We start from the raw sequence: 10,298 nt of genomic DNA on the forward strand, positions 1-10,298 counted from the left end.
ATTTGCATGTGTTTACACAAAAGCATGCGTCCAGAGCATCCTTTGGTATTATGCACTCCCTCAATTTAAAGAGCTAAATTCAAAAAAGTGCACTGTGAATAAATTCACAGTTCTAAGGAAAGGGTTTGATCGTATTCATTATCCTCTACATTTTGGGAATCATTGGGCATTGATTATAAACTCAGGGAGAAAACTTGTGGTTGTAGGTGAGACACCAAAAAGTCTTGAGGTTTTTTTTTCAGTCAATTATCATATTCGGTTGACTTGACAAAGTTTCAGGTTTGTCCACAAATAATTAAATATAACTGGTTTTGGGGACTCTGTTTGATCCTTTGGCTTCTACGCAGAGAAGCCATTTAAAAAGAAAAACACCGAAAGTGCGATATCTTTTCACCAGGTCTGTTTGCACTTTTCCATTCCTCTGCCCCTGGCGTGTCCCTCTCCCGTTCCTCCCGAGCGGCACGGCGAAGTCTGGCTCGCTCCCCGCAGCGGGACGGCTCTCCGCGCCGCTCAGCCCTTCGCCCCAGTCCCTGGGCTTCTCCCGACACTTTTTTCCTTTCTCTGTCTGTCTGCCTTTGGATGGGGAGCCGGCCGGGCGCAGGGAAATCTCCCGCGGGCAGGACCAAGGGGAGCCGCTGAGCTCCCCCGCTCTCCCCGTGCTCTGGCTTTCCTCTCCCTGAAGCCCTGTGTACACAAAGGGCTCGCTTCTGCCTTTCAATTAGGTAACCGAGATTTATTTACTTTTACTCCTTCTCCCGTCCCTACACGTATTTGGTGTCTGTAGCTCCTGTCAGCTTTGGGATTGGGCGTTCTTTTGATTTTTTTTCCTCCTCTCCTCCCTGTGAAGTTATTTTCTTGCGTTTCCCCGGAGGCAGATTTAAATCAATGACCGTGTGAAGGAGGGCTCCATCCAGCCTGACTCCTGCACCCAGCGGACGGACACGTCTCGGCCCCCCCGCAGCTCCGGCCCGACCCCGGCTGGGCAGAGCGGGGGTGCCCGAGGAGCCCCCCGGGCTGGGGGCGGCCGGCGGAGCTCGGCCTCGGTACATACCCCGGGCGGGGGGAAAAGCCACCAACAAAAAACCCCAACAACAGAAAACACACCAAACCCATCGGGGCTGGAGGAGGGGTGTTCCTCCGTGTTCAAGGAGCTGAGGCGGGGTTGGGTGATACGAAGTGTTGGGGACAGCGCTTGGCACCGGCGGGTCCTGCAGGGCTCTCCCGGAGCGCCTTATATGGCGGGGGCGGGGGGCCCGGCTGCAGGCTGAGCCCTGCCCGGGCAGCGGGTGCGGGAACCCGCGGGGTGCTGGCTCCGTGTCCTTCTGGGGACACACGGAGCGGAGAGACGGGGATGTCCGAGGAAACCCCATCCCGCCAGAAGGGAGGACCATAGCAACCTTCCCGGCCACGAAAGGTAAATGAGATTTGGTCTCTGTCGGGGTTGCGTTGTCGTTGTTTGGAATTTTTTGTTTGTACGAGTGGTTGGTTTTGTTGTGAGAGTTTTTCTGTGCGTGTGTGTGTGTTTGTGATTAAAAAAAAAAAAAAAAAAAGTACATTTTTTCATTCTCTCTCTTTTTCCCCTCTTCTCGTGGTTTCCTGAACGGCACGGACCTGGCGTGGGGGGTCGGCCATTGGCATCCCGGGGAGCGTCGCCGGCTGCGTGTCCCCGCCGGCTGCGTGTCCCCGCCGGCTGCGTGTCCCCGCCGGCTGCGTGTCCCCGCCGGCTGCGTGTCCCCGCCGGCTGCGTGTCCCGCGGGGTCGCGCCCCGCCGGCAGGGGACAGCTCGGGGACGCGCAGAGCCGGGCGATGCTCGCTCCCGCCCGCGGCTCCTCCGCCTCCCGCCCTCCTGCTCCGCCCGGCCCCGCGCTCCCTTTGCTGCCGCGTCCGCTCCCAGGCTTCATGCGTGACTTCGGGAAGAAGTGAAGGGGAGGAAAGCCCAGGAATTTTCTGTTCGGCATTGAAGCGGGGAAAAAGCAAAACCGCGGGTTCGGTCACCTGCCCTGAGCCCTGACCGGAGGAGAGCCCGGCCCTGCCGGGGCTGGGGAGCTTTTATTGCCCATAAATAGCGCCGGGGGAGCGGCCGGTAATGCGATCAGGAAGGGAGGCATTAGGCAGAGCGGCGCTCCGGCACCCGGCGCCCACAGGCGCGTCCCTAAAGACGCTTCGAGGCATTAAAGGTTTTATGGGTAGCTGAGAAGCGCCTCGCAGCCGCAGTTTGGGCATTAATGAGCGCTTCCGAGGGTAGGAATCACACTGCCGGGCTGGCGGCGAGACCCGGCGGGCAAAGGGCGCTGCGCCGTAGGAGCAAGTATTTACTAAGGGAGTTAGCGCCAAATGAATTCCGGATTTCAGCCTTCGAGCTCACGGATAATTTTTTTAGTGACTATGAAAGCAGGCCAATAGCGTTTATAGAGGAAAGAAAAATATTTGAAGTTACAAACTTCTCTAATAACTGAAAATTAGCTTTTGTCAACAAGCGGGATTTCTCCTCCTCGTTGATTCAAAGAAACGTCTATACTTAAATTTTATCCTAAAACATGTACTATTTTAAAAATAACAGCACCCCGCAGGGCAATTTTCCAGATGTAGAAGAACCTTTAAAACCAAACCGCGGCGTTGCCTGTGGGCAGACGTGTTTAATGCCGGTGAGAGCAGAGCATCCACAATATTTATGTTAGGATTTTCGGGTATGCAAGGAGCACAGGAATGTTATTCTCTCCTGCAGATCCTGAAGTCCTTCCTACAAGATTTTCTTTTTGATCTGCTTGTTGTTAAGTAATTAGTAAAAGGAATTACCCACTCCGGCGCTGTGCCTTCAGGTACCAGAGGCATTAGGGCTGTAAACTTCTCATTTTCTGCATATCTCCGGCTCGCCTTCCTCCTCCATCAGCAGCGCTCCTTTCAGGAGGGTTAAATTTTAATCTCGTTCCTTGTAAGCTGTGAAGGGATGGGTTATATCGCCGTCTCTGCCCATTTAAAGTTAATAGGCTGGTTGCAGTGCCTTTTTTGCCTCTCCGGGCCAGGGCAGAGGGGGTTTCGTGCCGGCAGTCCCGGTCTTGGCCCCGGCCAGCACCGAGGCACCGCCGGCAACATCGGATGGCCCGACCATCAGAGCAACTTCCACTGTCCTCGGGAAGATCTCCTTCTGTCTTTGAAAATATCTCACGCCAATTTCCCCAGGCGGACAACTGTATTTTAATATACTCTGGAATATTAATGTTACATTGGGGGGCGGGGGGAAGAGAAAAAGAGAAGAAGGCGAAGGCACTTGTAATTGTTTATCTTTGAATTTTTGCCTTTTCTCCGACAAGGATTTAATATCTAAATTTTATCCGTGCAAACGAAAACAGTAAATACTGAGGTATGGATTTATAAAGATACTTAAATGAACACAAAGTGTGATTGTGTGCATATGGGATATAAGCAGTTTTGTTAGAGCACTTTCATTGAAAAAGAAGAGAAGCTGAGGAAACGATTATCCCTTTATGAGATTAAAAGCCGTCTGTTATTTTTAAATGTTTAAATCCTTTCATCACGAAGATGGCTGTATTCCAAATGATGAAATAGAGGAATTTCACTTGTAACAGGGAAAAAACCCAAACAAACAAGAAAGCCAACAAAGAAATAAACTACTCCACCCCCAAAAGATTTTTTTCATCTTCCTACCTCCCAAACAATAACAAAACCCCAAAGCGTCCGAGAATTTTTTGTTTTTATTTTGATTTCATTATTCAGTGCTGGGATACAGGTTGTAAAACCTACCTGAAAACAGTAGGGCCACGTCGCAACAAGGTCTGGCCAGCATTAACCTGGTGTTTGGAAAACACTTGACAGTTGCGAGGGATCCCCCCTTTCCTTCCGTTCCTTTAAAAGTTATCCCTTTCAAAAGGGAATAACAGCCCCTATCTCTGTTTCTCCAGATAGATTCGCTTCTGTCTTTCTCCCCCTCTTTCCCTTTGCATGAAGGGGTGAATTGAAAAATCATTTAATTATTTTCATTCTAATCGCCTTAATCCCCGTTATACTAGGAGCAAATGATGATAATGGGATCCACATGGAAAAGATTCCGGGATGGAGGGGTAGGGCAGGGATCCTCCCGGCCCTGGGCATGGCAGGTGGAGACGGGCGGGGCGGGGCGGGGCTCTAATATAAATAAAACATTTTATAAGAAGAACTAAGCCTTCTTAACCAGCGGGCAACTTACTTGCCATCATTTTATTTTTGCTCCAGGTGACGCGGCTGTGAAGGGACCCGTTTGCCTCTCTGGGGGAACAGGGGACCCTCGTGAAACAGGAGACGAAAAAACAAAGCCCATCTCACTGCCCCCACGCCATCCCCCGCCTCCCGGGAGCCTGAGCAAGGAGAAGCTGATTAATTCTCCCGGGTCGCCCCGGCAATCCCTGGGGCCGCTCCGCTTTGCTGCCGTCCTGCAAACCCTGCTCGGCTGCAGCCCAGGAGGAGGAGGAGGAGGACGACGAGGAAGGGCAGCGCCCAGGCGGCATTAGTTACAAGCACCGCCGTGACAGTGCTCCTGTCTGAGGCTGCAGGAATAGAGCCAACAGCGAGATCACCGGGCGCTGACTTTTCTTGGGGCGTTTGCAGAAATGTACAAATACGGGGCCTGCCGGTTTCCATAAACAACTTTCAGGACACAGTCAATCAATCACGCTGGCAAGCAAGCAGACCAGGAGCCTAGGATATATACAAGGCATAAATATATATGTATAAACCCTGTCAATTCTGGAGTAGTTACAATTTTTTTTTCTATAAGCCTAAGGGAAACCATATCTAGAAAGATTCTGACAAGTCAGGAAATCACAGTGGAAAAGTAGAAGGTATTGTTAGAAAGTTATGGTACATTGTGTGTTTTAATACCAGCAACAGAAATATTGGGAAACAGAAAGGAAAAAGTGTCTAAGCAAGTCAAAGATTTATAAAAACCATAAAACATTATGCTTACAGTCAGAGAGACAACTTCAAAAATATGTGGCCAAAAACATGAAACCTGACCACTTTAAAATAAAATGCAATAGATCTATTTGTAAAGGACATGAGTTTACCAGATTTTCTAGTCAGCAAAGTATTCTTTATGTTGCAGTCATTTCTAGTCTTAATTTGAAACATATTTTGTATCTAGGGATAGGTCCTTGCAAATGCACTGTGTTGTTTTATTCTGGTTTTATTATTTTTTTTTAATGATCTTTTGATAATAAGAGCTCTGCACAGCATGGAGTTTGTGCTCTCTCTTTCTGACACTGAGTCTTTTTCTTGCAAAAAAACCTGTGTGAATAAGGAACCCATAAAATGAAGAGAGCAACCAGTTTGAACATCCCAGTAATGCAGAAAGAATAGTTGCACATCAAGGTAGGAGAAAGATAATCAAGTTTCAGGACTTACAAGAGAAGGACATATTCTGTGCTGGTGTGAATTAGGAGTTCCACTGAAACAGAGGACGGGTTGGTACTGCAGAATTTGAGAGCTGGTCTCATGCTCCTATGATCCAAAACAGTGGCTCCTTCTTCTGCCTAGTGAGCATTGAGGAAAGCCTGGGCAATGATGCTCAGAGAGCAGCAGCTGTGCTCTAAGAGAAAGCATCCAGAGGAGCTTTTCCCAGCTGGTAAAACCTGCCAAATAAGCTTGTAAAATTGAGGAGCAGAGTACTGATTTTGCTCAGGATAGACATTGTGACTGCATTGCCTCTATGGCACTATTGTCAGGACCAATTTTATTTTTTTGAAATTACTGCATTTGTTGTGTAATTTTTTGCATCAAGAATAAACTTGGTATTTGGTCATTTCACTGTGTGGTTGTTATCTGTCAAAACAAATCCTATAAGGAGCTAAGTCAAAAACTACTCGGGTCAGGAGAGTGGGTTTTGGTGATGACCTTCCAAGCTGACCTTGTTTTGGTGATATAAACAGTTGCAAAATTGTGTCACTGCCTTCTCAGAAAACTAATGTGTTTAAAGATGGGAACGGTCAGAAGAATAGGGATTAGGTTTACATCTAAGACCTTCCCCTTTAAAGACTTGTGTTTAAAATGGATGGGATCATGTACTTGTTTAAAGGCAGTTTCATTTTTATATAATAATTTATGCTTATCACCATATAAGAGAATGCTTCATCAATTACAGCTTTATTCTTGTGGATACAGTGTATTATTTTTCATAGCAATATATTATGGAGGCTTTTCTCTGAATCGTGCCTTGATTTGTGTTGTGTAAGACTGACATAATGAGCGATAAATGTATTAACTGACAATCTCCAGTTAAAATACCATATAAAATATAAAAATTAAAGTAGTATCTGAAGACTCTGTAAATACTTAATGATTTTATTGTTATTTTAATGTTGTGGAAAAACTGTGAAAACTCATACACTTTTTTTACCCTCAAAGATTCAGTTTGTTTTGCTGGGGCTTTTTTTGTATTCTGGGTTAAATGATTGTTAAGACTAATATAAACAATCTTGTCTGGAAATGAAGCAAGTGAAAAGGGAAGAAAGAGAGATAGAAATGTCTATTATGTATATATTGAAAGTATCAACACCTCACCCCTTCCACACCATAACCTGGCTTCCTTCTGCCTTTGAGTATTCTTTCCAACTCTGTAATATGGCAAGGGACAAATGTCTTTCCAGAAGGTTGTGCAATGCTACTGATTCACCAAAGGCTGTTTGTGAGAAGCGCCTGCAACACCAGACAGGTTACCTCATCAGCCTCCTAACACACAAATTCTCCTGTGCTCCATTATGTGATACACCTACGTACTGAGGCCTGGCTACAAAGGGGGTGAAGCTAAATGGATGCTTTAATCACTGCTTGAGAAAATTATACTTATAATATAATATATATACTTGCATACTAAAACTGAGACACCTTTTCCTTTACACCAATATACTGCTGCACCTGTACAGGTGGGAATCTGCTACTTATTTTACAGATCTCCTTTGCATCATGATCATTGAATTTGACTAATTCTCTTTTCTCTGAGGTTAAATGCATTTTGGCACTACTTGTAGTAAGCATGAAACCTCCAAAGTCTCAGCCTGCTTTTGGCCCCTCTTCTTTATTGAGAATACTTTATCCAAGAAGATGTGAGAACACTGCTTTCTTTCAGTTGGTGACACAGCAACATCTGTTACCTTACCCAGTGTGTGGACCATGGCTCTGTTAGGAGGTGAGTCATTAAAAATACTTCTAAACCTTTACTTCTTCCAATGTAATGACATCCTGAATCTCCTCCATTTAGTTACCAATTTGCTTTTGACAGAGGCAGGGCAACAACTTTACTAGGGTGTGACTTGTTAGGTGTGTGGTGAGGAAAATGCAGATAAGCTTCTCCAAGTATTATCTGGGTAAAACTCTTTAGTTCAAATTTGTGGTTAACAACTTCTAAAACAGACTAAAGATCATTAATTAGCATGAAATGAATTAGTGGATGGTTTTGGAATGGATTGAAGTTATTGACATAAAACTGTCCACTTTTCTATTGCTTTTGTATAATAGAACTGTCTGTGCTTAGAAAATACTGATACTCACTGAGAGTACCTCCTAACTGCTAATTTCTCTTGTCTCTGTTATTTAACCACTCTGAAGATATTACAGAGGACAGTTTATGTTTTAAAAATAACAAGATTACATGCTGTTTACTAATTTGGGTGGAAGAGGTATAGATTGCAAAGAAAGACTTTTCCTGTTCGCTGTGGACAGGTGTGGAGGAGCGCAGATGTGTTGGGCAGGGCAGAAAAGCTGTTATGTTACTGCAGGAAAGAGGGAAGATGAGGTATGAATATGTCTGGGACCCGGTATCCTCTCACAGAGACAACCAACCTCACCTCTTCAAAACTTCTGTCTCGATCTACATTAAAACCAACTAAATTTCAGCTTTAATGAAGTCATATCACAGAAAATTTCCTTTGCTATTTTTTGTTTAATTTGAATCTTTAGACTCAGGCTATACATCTTGATTTATGACTGACAATTTAACTTAATATTATTAAATATCACTAATTTAATTTTCAGTAGTCTTCAGAGTCTTTATGACTTTAAATAAAATCTTACATAAGAAGCCAGAATAATGTCTGTGTTCCATTTAGATCTTCAAATTAGCCCTTTAAGTGCTGTGATTTTCAGTGTCTGTTATGCAGAACTACACATATTGTGAAGACTTAATACCAAGAAAAGGAGATATTTTACTTTTAAAAAGTTGAAAAAGAATTTAACAAAAGCTGATTTTACTTATCATGTGACTTCTGTATTTTATTACATATCTAAATCTTATTTCCATGGAAAAAAATTCAAGGATTTCTTATTGTATTTTTGCAGTAATAGATGAATGTTGAGTATTTAATTTTTTTCTACTATTCCATGGGAAAAAAATCCCCAAAAAAGTCAGCTTTTGCTAGTACAAATCAGAAATTGTACTGTCAGACTTCAGACAGTGTGGAACAGTAATAAATACTTTTATTGATATAAATTCCTAAGTGGAATATAGAAACAAGAAGTTACATTTAATGTGAAAAAATACAGCATCTTGATTGTTACTAAGAAGCACGCTGAGAGATGCATTTCTTTAGCACTTGTAAAGAACTTCTGTGATTTCCTCATTTCTTTTGTCATTAATCAGCAGGTGATTAATGCTGCAAAAGGCAAGTAAACTCAAGAAGTTCTCCAGTTCTAAAAATATATTTCAGTTCAGTTGTGTTACATGAAATTATGGCAATTAGCCTGAATTCTGCATATGAAGGTAGGGAAACTGCAGTTGTGAAAATATTTTTTTAACATATAAAAACCAGCTAAGATAAAAGTAACGCAAAGAAAACATGTGCCATCATGCCCCTCAAAGGAGTAGGTCCTGCCTGGTGCAGCAGAGCAGTACAAACTCTTTTTCACCTCCATCTCTGTGATGTCTGCAGGAATTTTTGCCTGCTGAGTTAATGGATAGAACTGGTGTATAAAGTGGTCTGCAGGAGTGAATTCAAGGTCAGTTTTTTGATACAGCACTATGTGACTGCAGGAGGACTTGCACAGCACAGGCAGGCATGTTTTCTCAGAAGGGGAAGGCTGCTTTTGAAATTGAAATAATCTTTCTGAGTATTTCATGCGTAAGAAAACACAATGCTCAAACTGTAGACCAACAGAATGAACTTCCACAAGGAAAGCAAAGAAGACAAATTGTAAATAATTTTCAATATCAACCTTACATTTCAGAAGAATTACTCATTTGCTTATTTTATGGTCATACATGAGAAGCATTGCAAACTTGTCAGATTTTGGCTCTTGGCACACACACTGATGCATCTGTCTCAAGTCCAACAGAACACTCCTTGCCACTCAGCAGGCTACTGGCATGCATAGTGCTCAAAGGATGAGTTCCTCCTAACAGAATACAGTATTCAGATTGAATAGATGGTCTTTCTCCAGAAAAACTTCGCTAAATAAGCTTTGATACATATTTTTCCCTTTTAAAGTCTTTCTCTTCTGCATGGATTATAGGATTTTCCACAAGGTTAAAAAAACGGCTATGCTTGCTCTAAAAATTTAAGTTCACACTGGTATCCAGTGTCAAAAACAGGACTATTGAAATAACAAATGAGGTTCACTTCCTCAGAATGTGTAAATGCCCCAGCTTAGAGTTAAACTTTCAGCAGCTGAAAGACAATACCATCGACACGTACCTGGCACTAGTTACTGGGGTTTATTTTTTCCTGGAAAGCAGTTTTGGGCGACAGAGTGGCGTCCCGGCTTCCCAGGTTGTTGTGCTGACAAACTGCAGTGGTGGTAAAGGCAGGAGTCTGACAAAATCTCATTAATCATTTTAAATTAAATCCAACATTCCACTCCAACACTGCCAAGAAGAAAGCTAACTTTTACAAATGAATACACTCTCTGAAAAAACTGGTATTCTGACCATACTGCTTTCACAAAAACATGTTTGATTTCTGTTAGGTACACATAGACTATTCTTAAGCTTAAAAAACGCATTTTTTTTGATTGCTGAGAATCAGAAAAGTGGAAAAGTGCCTTCTGCTTGTTTTCTCTATTACGGTCTATGAGTGAACCACACAACTGAAAATTAAGAGCTTCCTTTTTCTTTCAATGAATTGAAGTTTTTTTTGCTTTTCTAATATTTTAAGTACAGAAAGTTTGTTTTTGCAAGTGAATTTCACATAGGAAATGGAAGTATTCCATTTAAATATTTTCTCTAAGCATATTTATACGAATAAGAAAGGAAAACTGCAAATTTGCTAACATTAATATTAGTAAAAAACACTGAGGTGAAAAAGAAGCAATGTGAT

At 43.1% G+C, this 10,298-nt stretch overlaps 1 long non-coding RNA gene across 1 annotated transcript; it reads left to right on the forward strand.

The window, feature by feature from the left end:
- The first annotated feature begins 1,177 nt into the window (after positions 1 to 1,177).
- LOC141729168 (uncharacterized) lies at positions 1,178 to 5,797 on the forward strand. The gene is made up of 2 exons (XR_012580454.1): positions 1,178 to 1,414; positions 4,231 to 5,797. It is a non-coding gene; the product is annotated as an uncharacterized LOC141729168 (long non-coding RNA).
- The last annotated feature ends 4,501 nt before the right edge of the window (positions 5,798 to 10,298 follow it).

The sequence above is a fragment of the Zonotrichia albicollis genome, chromosome 5 (assembly GCF_047830755.1).
Source record: "Zonotrichia albicollis isolate bZonAlb1 chromosome 5, bZonAlb1.hap1, whole genome shotgun sequence".
Taxonomy (NCBI): Eukaryota; Metazoa; Chordata; class Aves; order Passeriformes; family Passerellidae; genus Zonotrichia; species Zonotrichia albicollis.